At 39.3% G+C, this 12,194-nt stretch overlaps 1 long non-coding RNA gene across 11 annotated transcripts; it reads left to right on the top strand.

The window, feature by feature from the left end:
* The first annotated feature begins 4,001 nt into the window (after positions 1-4,001).
* Positions 4,002-11,693, top strand: LOC123425781. 11 transcript variants are annotated; one of them, XR_006621898.1, is made up of 7 exons: positions 4,002-4,386; positions 4,747-4,819; positions 4,898-5,059; positions 5,341-5,520; positions 5,615-5,669; positions 5,952-6,491; positions 7,385-7,527. It is a non-coding gene; the product is annotated as an uncharacterized LOC123425781 (long non-coding RNA). The 11 variants fall into 11 exon arrangements; XR_006621895.1 differs by having other exon boundaries at positions 5,341-5,523; XR_006621885.1 differs by adding an exon at positions 11,003-11,693 and having other exon boundaries at positions 5,341-6,491; positions 7,385-7,465.
* Positions 11,694-12,194: the final 501 nt, after the last annotated feature.

Genomic DNA, 12,194 nt, shown 5'->3' with positions numbered 1-12,194 from the left:
GGCTGAAATTTTGTGGGGATTTTTATCGTGAAAATATATTTCTTTTGGCAAAAGTAGGGCCCTGGCCTACTTAAGTGGGAGCCACAAGACATCAGGGAGCGTTGACACCCCCCTGGGCGTTCCATATTGGCGTGTGCCTCCCTCAGGTACCGTGTTGCATTGATTCTTCTCCACAAAATTCACATATGTTCCAAAAAAATCTTCCTAAATTTTTATCTCGTTTGGACTCTGTTTAATATGGAATTTCTGCGAAACAAAAAACACAAAAAACTAGAACTAGCACTCGGTACTGGATATGTAAGTTAGTCCCAAAAAATATATAAAATGTTGGCAAAATTATGTGAAAGTTGCACCACATTGGCATGAAACAATAAAAAAATATAGATATGGCGGAGACGTATCAGCAACCCCAAGCTTAATTCCAGCTCGACCTCGAGTAGGTAAATGATAAAAAGATAATTTTGATGTGGAATGCTACCTAACATAGTCTTGAACAATTGTCTAATCATGGCATTAATATTAAGATACAAGTGATTCAAGGCAATAGTTTATCATTTGACATAAAGACATAAATACTCAGTTTTACTAGAAAACAATCATGTCCTTTTAAATTAACAATGCTAAAGAACGTTATCACTACAAAATCATATAGCCTGTCATGCTTGGTCTTCCTAGCATAAAGTATAAATCATGAGCACCCCGGTGTCAAACCAAGCAATTGGATCATACTTTTTAACGCGCTTAAGATTTTTATCACTCACTCAATACATGGGCGTGAACCATGGATAATGGGGAATAGAATATGGTGGTAGGTTTCAAAGGGGTGAAAGTGCGGAAGAAAGTCTCGCATCAACTAGGCATATTAACGGGCTACCCATCAATAGATATCAATGCGAGGAGTAGGGATTGCCATGCAATGGATGTACTAGAGCTATAAGTGTATAAAATCTCAATTGAAGCTAAGTGAGTGTGCATCTAACTTGCTTTCTCATGAAGACCTCAGACATTTTAGGAAACCCGTCAACGAAATATAGAAGCCAACTTCAATAATGAAAAATTCCCACTAGCATATGGAAGTGACAAAACAAGAGACTCTCTATATGAAGAATATCGTGCCACTAGTATATATGAAGAATATGGACAAATTTTATCTACCACCGGTGGTAGTTACCACCACTTGCGTTTTGTATGTTGTTTGTAGTATCTATCAAATCGGAGAGTATGTATGCGTAGTATGTAGTATATAATAATGTTTAAGTAGTATATATGCTATTTTTTTGGTAGTGTCTATCATATTTTGTGTATGCATTTTTTACATACAAATATATATGTATTTCACAAATATAATAAAAACTATGGGTCAACTTGTAATTTTTCCATGTAAGTCACTTTAGAAAATCTTATATATAGTATATGAACATAATTAAAATGATAAATTAGTATATATACTAACGCATGGTAGTATATGGAACATGTGGTGTGTGTGTGTATATATATATCGTGGGCTCCTTTTTTTGCCTCCCCTATTTCTCTTTTTTATGGTGGGCTCATTTGGCCTCCCTCATTTTTCAATTTTTCGTCCAAAGTCTCATCCTGACTTGTGGGGGAATCATAGTCATTGTCGTCCTTTCCTCACTGGGACAACGCTCTAATAATGATGATCATCACACTTTTATTTACTTACAACTCGATATGAAGAACTACTAAACAATGTGACTCTATATGAATGCCTCACGCAGGGTACCAAGATGTGCAATGACCTAGAGTAGCGAAAGATATCAAAAAACAAAAATCCATGGAAATATCATGCTAGCTATATTACGATCGTGCAAAGCAATATGACAATGGGTGTACTGGTCATATGACGTGACGGTGGGAGTTGCATGGCAATATATCTCGGAATGGCTAAGGAAATGCCATTATAGGCACGTATGGTGGTTGTTTTGAGGAAGATATAATGAGGGTTATGTGCAAGGGAGTGTATCATGCCGCGAGGTTTTGATGCATCAGCGAAGTTTGCACCAATCCTCGAGGTGAGAATGGGCGATGCACGGTACCGAAGAGGCTAGCAAATATGAGGTGGTGAGAGTGTGTAGATCCATGGATTCACATTAGTCAAAAAGAACTCACATATTTATTGAAAGGTTTTATTTGATCTCTCGAAGCAAAGTACTACTTGCTTTCTCCTAGGAAGGAGGTTGGTAGGAGTTAACCATCGCATGTCCCCGATTATAACAGCACAAAGGATTTCAATGAACGATAAGTTATGCTCCAATCTTCATCACATAACTAGAGACTATACATGCATGCTTTGGGAATCACAAACCTTAACATCAATATTCTTACTAATCCCCAATAATCCACTAGTTCATCCATATATTACTATCTTAATGCCGCAAAACTATTGCACGGAACAAACATATCATATTCAGTGATATACAAGTTCTATGTAGGATTTTATGACTAACCATGTAAATGACCAATTTTTGTTGACTCTCTAAATAGGTATGAGTGAAGCATGAGAGTTTAATTGTTTCTACTAAATAACACTCTATAATAAATATAAGTGAAGAAAAAGAGCATTCTACATATAACGGTTTTCTATATGTAGAGAAACAAGCATCCAACTTCAAATGATATAAGTGAAGCACATGAAGCATTCTATAAAGCCATACTCAAATGATGTAAGTGAAGTGCAAGGAGCATTATATAAATCAACCATGGACTTTACCATAATAGCATGGTGCATTTCTAAAAGTAAAATAAAAGGCACACGAAACTCCAAGAATTTACGTATATCATGTGAACAAAACAAAAACCGAGACATACCGATAATTATTGAAGAAGAAAGATGGGATGCCTTCTGTGGAATCCCCAAGCTTAGGTGTTTCGGTCTCCTTTAATACTTACTTGGGGTTCCTTGGGTATCCCCAAGATTTAACTCTTGTCTCCCCTTATTCTTCTCATATCGATACATGCTCGATCTTCGAACACTTCATCCACACAAAACTTTATAGAAATTTTATTAGAAACATTAGTACATAATCATCAAATCTCATCATGCCCTGCCATAACATTAGTTTATACTTATAATATAACATTACCTATTGTATTCTATCACAATTATATAGCTCCCAAGTCAATGGGGCTCAACAAGAATTCAAACATAAGCACACAAAGCAACTATACCAACAATCTCTGGAAACACGACACTCTCTAAAGATGCAGTTGAAATGTATAATTATGTAACATGGAAAATACTGAAAAATAGGACATGGTAAATAATTTATATAACAGTAATATGTAAACATTTCATAATCTTTTGACGTTCCATTAAAATATGAAGAAAAAAACACTACAACCAAAGTTTCTGTTTTTGCACAGCATGTATCAAACAAGCAATTAAACATCCTAAATGTAAATCTTAGCATATTATTTTTATAATATAATGGATTTTCACAAGGGGGTAATTATTTTGTTGAAAAATCTTCTATAATCAAGATTCACAAAGTTTCCATGGGCATGGGCAGGAACAAAGTTCAAGGCTAGCCTCCACTTCTACGGTGCTCATCTTTCTCGCTTTCACCTTTCTTATTGAAAAAGTTTTAGGTTCCCCACTTTTTTTAATCTATACCTATACTAATTAGAGACTCCCAAGAAATTACCACATTAATTAGAAATTAGGAGCCGTTAATCTGATGGGACCGAATTATTACGGTGGTGATTAACTCGCATAATTCGGTAGACTAACCAACCTAGCTATGCTCAGTTCGGACAAAAATAATATTCTCAGGCCCACATATATTACAAGAAATAGAAGCCCAAAATGTTCCACGGTTCTAGAAATAGAAGCCCACAATGTTCCACGATTGTAGAAATAGAAGCCCACAATGCTCCACATAATTTGCTCAAAGAAAAAAAACTCCATGCAAAAAAGCTATTGCACGTCCCTTCTCTCCATCTCCCCTAATAATAAAGCACGGAGCGCTTCTGTCGTCCGTCGTCGGCACATTTGCAGAAAAGTCCCTCCGTTTCAGTCTATTCAACCCGCAGTCCTTATCCACGCGGTTGGGGACGGCGGCTGCTCGATGCGGAGATTGGGAGGCCGATTTGGAGGCGGGCGGTGAGGTGGGGGTCGCCGGTGACAAGAGGAAGGCCGGAGCCTGGTTTCCCGCACGGATCCATGGCATTTGCAGCTCGTGGGCGGAAAGAAGAAGGTTAGGGAGAGAAGAAGGAAGAAAGGAGGGAGGTGCGGCGTCCTCGACAGGAGCTCGCCGGAGCCGGGCAACGGCGGACGGGCATGGGAGACGGAGAGATCCAGATCCGGCCGGTCGGGCGACACCAATCAACCCATGGGTGGCGTACGAATCAGGACTTCATGAAGAGGTAATCCATTCGTCTCCTCTCTTTTCCTACTTCCCCACGGTCTGGTCCTCAATCACCATGTTCTTCAGCTACAGAAATCACTCATTCTCCCTGTGCTTGAGTCGCACAAACCATTGATTAACCAAGTCTTCTCATATATATCTTCTATATCTCTTCGTTATTAGAAGTTACTTATAAAGGCTGCTTTGCAAGTTACTTATTCAATAAGCATATTATTATTCAACATCAGGAAAAATGGATAATTTCTAATATGTGAGGTATCTTAAATTGATACCTGAAGTCTTGCTCAATCAGATAAATTTGACATAGTTTACATCCTGTTATTTTTATATAAATAATGTTTCTCCTCCATTCTCTCAGCATCTAGAATTGGATTGAGGACTTATTTTGGAAACAACTTGATTTTGACTATCCAGGCATGAGTGAAGCAAAGGTCAGCATGGCTAAAATATTTATGATGAAAATGCTGCTTCATGCACCGTATTAATGTTGGTGATCTATCTGTTTATAGGTGTACAGTGGGTTTTATTCTGCATATCATAATACAACATTGTGTGACGGAGTCATCAATGGCATCCAGAAGACCAGGGAAGCATATGGCAATATTCCCATCATGATGACATGACATTCCATGGGAGGGGCCATGGCTTCGTTTTGTGCCCTTGATCTTATTGTGAGTGCTAATATTTGTGTGAAGAAGATATGCTTTCAATTTATTCATAAGTTTTTCTGCTTTTCATGAATTCATGCTCCTGCTAAATTCTACTGCTATAAGCTGTCCTATTTGAATGGAATATGATGCTTAATTTGGGCATTCCATTCCTCCTCTTTTCTTAGTTTTAGTTGATTCTTTCATGTGTATAAAATGCATTGAAAGAACTTCTAACATCCATAAAATCAGTACTTCATAATTACTGCACAATTCTCACACTGAACTCTCTTTACATTTGACAGACTACTATTACTACCCCCGATTCCGGTCCAAAAAGTGTCATGGTTTTGGATCGGAGAGAGTAATATTTTATTGGGAATGACAGCAAGTGTCAGCCGATCAAGAACCTTAGTGATAGTATGCTTGTTCTTGTGTGTGGGCAGTACACCTTCTGTGTATTTGAACAGTGGCATCAAGCATAAGTTGTATTAGCTTCCGTTTTTGTCTATTCTAAAAAGTTTACAACATGCTTCTGATTTAACCACCATGGTAACACATATTCCTGTGTTCTTGTAGGTCAACTACGGGTTAAAGGACGTGACCCTGCTAACATTTGGGCAACCTCGGATTGGTAACGTTGTGTTTGCTTCCCACTTTAAGATGTACTTGCCAAACGCAATTCGAGTAACCAACGCACATGATATTGTGCCTCATCTACCCCGTACTACCAGTACTTCCCACAGAAAACCTACCATCATTTTCCACGAGAGATATACATCGTTCTGTTTCACTTCCACCTTTGCTATCAACTAAAATCGTACACCAATGAATCAGTTTTAACTAATACAAGCACACACAACATTCAACTCGACAATTGGTCATCTCCCTCCCATTTTTTCTTTTCTGTTTGCAGTTCAATCAAGTCAGGACATCACAGGTCTACAACGCCATTTTATCCTCACATTCATAGCAAGCTTGAAGTTCCTTCTATTTACAAGAATCTTGGTGTGCGGCCGACGGTCGTGCCGCATGTGGTTGTCTTGGTGTCGTTTGTTGTATTGTGATGACCATCAGAAACCACATATATATGATATTTGTATCTGTTAAATTAGTTCTAGCGACCCCGAGGAAGTAATGTGTTATATGCCTGACATTTGATTTAGAATTAACTTGCTTGAAGATCATGCTCACCTCAAACTGGCGACGGCGCGCTGAGGTGGAGAGGGCTGCGGCGACACGTCTCCTTCCCCCTTCTGTGTCTTCTCCGGTGACCCCAGCTCCACCTCCAGCCGAAGCTCTAGAGGAGAGGAGAGGAGACATAGGGATGGTTGCGTCGGTGGTGCTGGTGCTGCTGCTTGTGTCGGCGCTCGCGGGGGCGGCGGCCGGCGGCGACATCGTCCACCAGGATGACCAGGCCCCCAAGATCCTTGGATGCTCCAACGACTTCGTCCTCGTAAGCCCCCTCTCCTCTCCTCTCCTCTTCTTTCCCCCTTCCCCTTATCCTTCATAGGCTCAATTTCAATTCCACCACGCCAGGTACCGATTCCCCACTCCATTACTGCTACTACCTATCTATCTAGGGTTAGTCAGCTCATCATCCATAGATTGGGGAATCAAAATCGAAATGGACCGCTGAGCTGAAATGGATTGGATTACATCACCTTATCTTCATGGTGAATAATCAGGCGAGTTTGTTTCTTGATAGGCCTAGGCATAGTCCTGCAGTTTTTGTACCATGTAGGGAAGAAAATTTGTTCACTATCTTGTTTTGTATTTTATACTTCACCCTGCAAAATTGATAAAACCAGATTTATCTCTTCTCATGTCCTCAGATATCATTCACAGTGCACCTTCATAAAATAATTACAAGTACTTATTCTGGGCAAAATAGCTTTAGTCTTGTGTGACATCATTATCTGTCTAAAGACGCTATTATTCAGTTTTGGCAGCTGATGAAATTTTTAATTTTAATTTTAGTTGTATGTTAAAATTGGATAAATTCTGTTTATAACCAGTGCCATTGTGGGAACACAAACCACTCTTTTGGCTTTAAAACTGCAGACCATCAACCTTACTGGAACTGGTTATTAACCGGCTTATTGAATTATGTATGTTTTTTGTTTGTAAACTTTCTGCATTCTGGTTCTGTATTGAATGGTTTAACATACTGGTTTCCTTCTGTTTGCCAAAAAACAAAAAAAGAGAGATTAGTTTCTGTCTGATGGTTGCTTTCTGTTAGTGCCTTGCAAGATTGTCTTGCTTTCCTTTGTTCTACCTAGGTGTATTTATACTCATATTTCTGCAACAGTTGTTTATACATGTCAACTAAGTGATTTGTCATTTTAGGTTATGCGTCCCCAGCATGGCGTAGAGTTTTCAGTGAAGGAGCTGAACTCAATCAGTTGGAATGTTGGAGAAAATCCTCAAGTATGCATTGTTCATTATAAAAATCTGATCATTTCGCATTTATTTGATATATTTTTATGTTATCAGAGTTGCTTTAAATGTGATCCTTGGTGAAATCATTCAAGTATCGTAGACTAAACAGTAAAACAGGGCAAACAAGTAAAGTTCATTAATGCAAAGGTAGGATGAGGTATTAAAAATGTGACTAGGCAAACCAAGCTCCTTAACTGTAAAGGTGGAATTGGGCAGTATGGGACTATGGGTTTTATTTGTGGAAACATGATTCTTAGATTTGAAGCACCGATACATCCAGAAGTGTCGTGGCCATGCGCCGATACGGCGATACACATGATACGCCCGTGATACACGTCTGTAGCGCCCCTGGACCGACACTGCAGATCTAGCACCTTTCCTAGCATCCACACAATTCGATCCTAGGTCGCCCACCAAACACAACGTGCATGTCGCAACATGCACGCTATGCGGGTGGAAAAGTAAGACTCACAACACAATTCAATGATTCATGAAAGAATCCAGAACAACAACATACTCCCTCCGTGCCAAAAATATATAAGGTGGATTAGTTTTCTCAGAAGTTGAACATGTGTATGTTTGACCAAGTTAGAAAAACATATCAATATCTACAGTACCAAATTTGTATCACTAGATCCATCAATGAGAAGTATTTCAATATTTATATTGTAGATGTTGATGTTTTATTCTAAAACCTTGGTCAAACATACATCAAGTTTGACTTGCACGAAATCATACACCTTATATTTTGGAATGGAGGGAGCATATGCAACAAATTTGAAGAGTCAAATTTAACGAATGAATACACTACAGGGGTCATACGAACAAAGATACAACTCACAACCGAAGTGAAATCTACTGTAGACAAGTAAAGTTTAACAAATGCCTTAAGAAGGCTCAAAGAAAAGCAAATGACATACATATCTCTGCCCAAATCACTGTATGTTGGATAACTAGCTAACATTGTCTGTTAACAAACCTGCTTCCGAAATGCTACCATCTGATTTGCAGCAATCCGGATAGAAACGAATAATAAAGCAAGGTGAGTACTCAGTTGTACTTGCAAGACTTGCATAGATCTATCTACTTAGGGCATATCCAACACTGACCCCTAAAAAGGACACGATATCTGTCCCTGGACGTCGGCCATCTAACCATGCCCGCATACATTTCAAATCGTATTTGAACAAACCAGATGACTTTCATCTAAACTGGACGAAAATCTTCACATTCCGACATATTTCAACTAAATTGTAGAGGACTAGGCTATTCTAACCTTGTCTAAATGATCACCGGCCATGACATGTGTTCCCATGTCTAACAGATAGCCCACCGGCTGGTCATGAGCCTTGGAAGTGAAGCTTTAGCAGGACATGAAGAGTAGTGGGTTCTGTGAAGCTCCAGGCAAGCTCACTGGCTGTGAGTTCCGGAAAGACGTCGGTGGTGGCCTTCCTAGGACCCAAGCGGCGGCGGCTTCCCATGTTTTACTCTACTTTGCATCACCAACGGTGGATTTGGACGTGTTGGCATCGTCGTGGCGGCAAGGTGGGAACGGCAGTGGCGGCGCGGCCAATGCGGAGTTGGTGATGTCCTCGGTCTCGTCTTCAAATTACTTCGTTGCCTTGTCGATGTCCACAAACAGGGCGTCTCTCTTCACCCCTAGGACGCGCAACCGCCATCGCTCGTGGTGGATCTGCAGGCGCAACGGTAGGATAGGAGCAACACCAGCTACTTATCCACGAAGCCCGAATCATCTTCCATCGTAGTCGTGACGACATTGTTATCCACTTGGTCTTCGGCAATTTGTTCCTCCGCGAGATTCGCATCAAGCACTGCACTGATTCAGTTTTTTTTGACAAATATGGGCTTCAGATTGTTGTCTCCTTGAGTGTGTGCGGGATGTATAAGCACAAAAAGCAGTGCAAAAAATTACAAGTAAAATATAATATATCACAACAAAAATGTTTCCCTTTTGAAAAAAATCTTGAATTTTTATTTTAGAAAACATTAGAACAGTGCTTTCTCGTAAGAAATACCAGGAACATTGCAAAAATAATTAGAAATGAAATGTAATATTGCCAGCGGAGGGATGAATGGCAAGGGGCGGCCACCATTGAAGGTACATCGAGAGCTCAACTCCACAAGGAATGGAAGGGAGGGGGTGGCCACCATTGAAATGAGGGGAGTGACGGGAACAAAGTGAAGAGATAAGATCAACTTTTTTTTCTTTGAGAAGAAGATGAGGAGAACGTTTTTTCGAAGAAGATGAGCAAAGTGCTCCGGAGCACGCGCTTTGTGTCTCGTGCGGAGGCTTGGTGTCTATGCTCAGAGCAGCTCACTCGCAAGAGCTTAGCAAGTTGTGCAAAAAATAATTTAAAATATATATTGTTCAATTTATTTTTTGAAAATATGTTGTACAAAAAAATGCTATTACCATCAAAAAACAAAACATTATTACCATTCAATAAAAATGATAATTATTATTAAAAAAGTAATCCAATTTTTATGTAAGCATTACATTATATTTTAAAACTTAAAAAAACTCCTTTCGTCCAAAAATAGATGTCTTACATTTAACATTATAATTTACATCTAATATTTAATGACAAAACAAATAAGTTTTCTACCTTTTTTTAGCCCGGTGCAACGCACGGGCATTTGTACTAGTAAAAAATAATTGAAGCAATCTTACGCCATGAAATCTCTACCGGCTCTCTTCCTCCCCAAGGAAAACGAATCCACATCTCTCTCATATTGGAGCAAGCCAGTTGGGATATGGATCCGATGTATCCATGGAACGACAACAACTTCAGCCCGGACTTTGGCCTACCCTAATCACCAGCCCCTCCGTGATGCGGCACGGCTCTGTCCGATTTGTCCTAAAGAAGGGGAGGTAAGGTTTGCAATGGCAGGGACCTGGGAGGAGATGGGAGCGGTCTGCAGCTGGAAAAAAACTGGTGCTGAGCAGATGGAGAATCTCTAAATCAGGCATATCCAACCCTCTTGATCCTTATATTATATTAATCGATTTATTTTCATATCATCTAGCAGCTGATCTGATTTTACTGTCGTCGGTATTGTAATAGTTACCTTCCTATGATTTAATCCCTGCACAAAAGACTATACATGAGTACTACTATTTTCTTACCTAGGTTTCAATACAGATTCCTTACGCAGAGGCCACAAGCTCTACCCTACGCCCCTTTTGTCAGCGCCGCCACACCACTTTCCTTTCTCCGTTGCTGTTGCAGGAGCACACAAGTTCTGTTTGTTCTGTTGTAGCAACGCCACGGTCTTCCTCACTTGGATATATCTAATCTCCTCCTTAATCAATTATAAAGATGATTAGGTCCGCTATGCATGCCTTGATTTTCTACGTAGAGTAGCTGCACCGACAAACATGTGTCTCATGATTTCTAGGAAAATAATAATACTATCTGGGGATTCAATTCCAAATCTTCTCATGTAAGTGATACGCCATGTAGATCGGGTCGAAGTCTTAGCACTGCTTGAGTGTTTCTGCAGGCCTCTCCCCAACCACGCCGACAACTAGGGCTCCGCTCCCAGTTTAAGGCTACCAACTACACGCACAACTCCTCGATTTGTCCACAAAGTTAAGGCAAGTCCTTTGTACCTCTTTCTGTTGTATAGTCACTAGATACATTTGACTGGGTTTTCTCTGATTCAATGATAACGTTTGTCTTGATCGCAATGGATGTATCTGCACAATCAAAGCATGCACCTACAACATGGCGCCAATACGATGCACTGTACCACAACCATGCCTAACATTTGCGTGCATGGCACATGAACGATTTGCATGGTGGATAAGGCAATGTGTATTCAGAAGAGCAGCATCACGTTCACACATTATCATTTTCATTTAAATAACCATATTTGTTTTTTGAATTTTCTGGTTTATATCTGTATGTCAATGCTCTTCTTAAAAGTTCCCTTGGATTAGAAGCATTTGCTTGCTGGTCTTTCTGAAGACGTGATAGGAAGATCATGTTCTTGATCACTCAAATAAGGTCAATACTGTAGTTTTTTCACCAGTGTAATCTTATCAAAATTCGTACAGTCTCATTAGTAATTAGGTGTGGAAACATACATTTTCCATCCAGTATGATGTCATATTTTCATTTTAAGAGACAAAACCTTCCTATTTGGCTTTCAGTAAGGACCAAGTTAACAATAATAAGGATGGTCAGGTGTTTATCCAGTGTTATAAAATTTTATTTTACTTAGGTATCAAATCAGTTTATATCGTAGAAACTTAGCAGAACTAAGGTTATTTTTTCCTTAGTCCATAACTAATTTGATCATATTGTAAACCTTTCAGAAGGGTAGCGGCATGTGCTTCCGCATTACATATCCATATAAATTTCTGATGTACGTTGAAATATATTGGATAAGTAGGGCAACAGAGAGAAGATTCTGTCATATCAACTTTTTTATGCTTATATGAATTATATGAACGCATATTTATTGTACATGGGCAATAGAGAGAAGATTTTTTCATATTAACATTTATACCGATATCATCAGATACTTAATAGTTCTTGTTACCATGATAACGTATGTGTACAACATTTCCTGTTACTGATGATTTTGTGTTTGGTAGATAATTGACATGAATGTGTGAGCATGGATCGTCGACAACGTGTGTTCTTAACATGGCAATATTGCATTGGAATGTCTCATAATATCAAGTATA

Source organism: Hordeum vulgare, chromosome 1H (genome assembly GCF_904849725.1).
Source record: "Hordeum vulgare subsp. vulgare chromosome 1H, MorexV3_pseudomolecules_assembly, whole genome shotgun sequence".
Taxonomy (NCBI): Eukaryota; Viridiplantae; Streptophyta; class Magnoliopsida; order Poales; family Poaceae; genus Hordeum; species Hordeum vulgare.
This window is presented reverse-complemented; position numbering and strand designations above follow the sequence as displayed.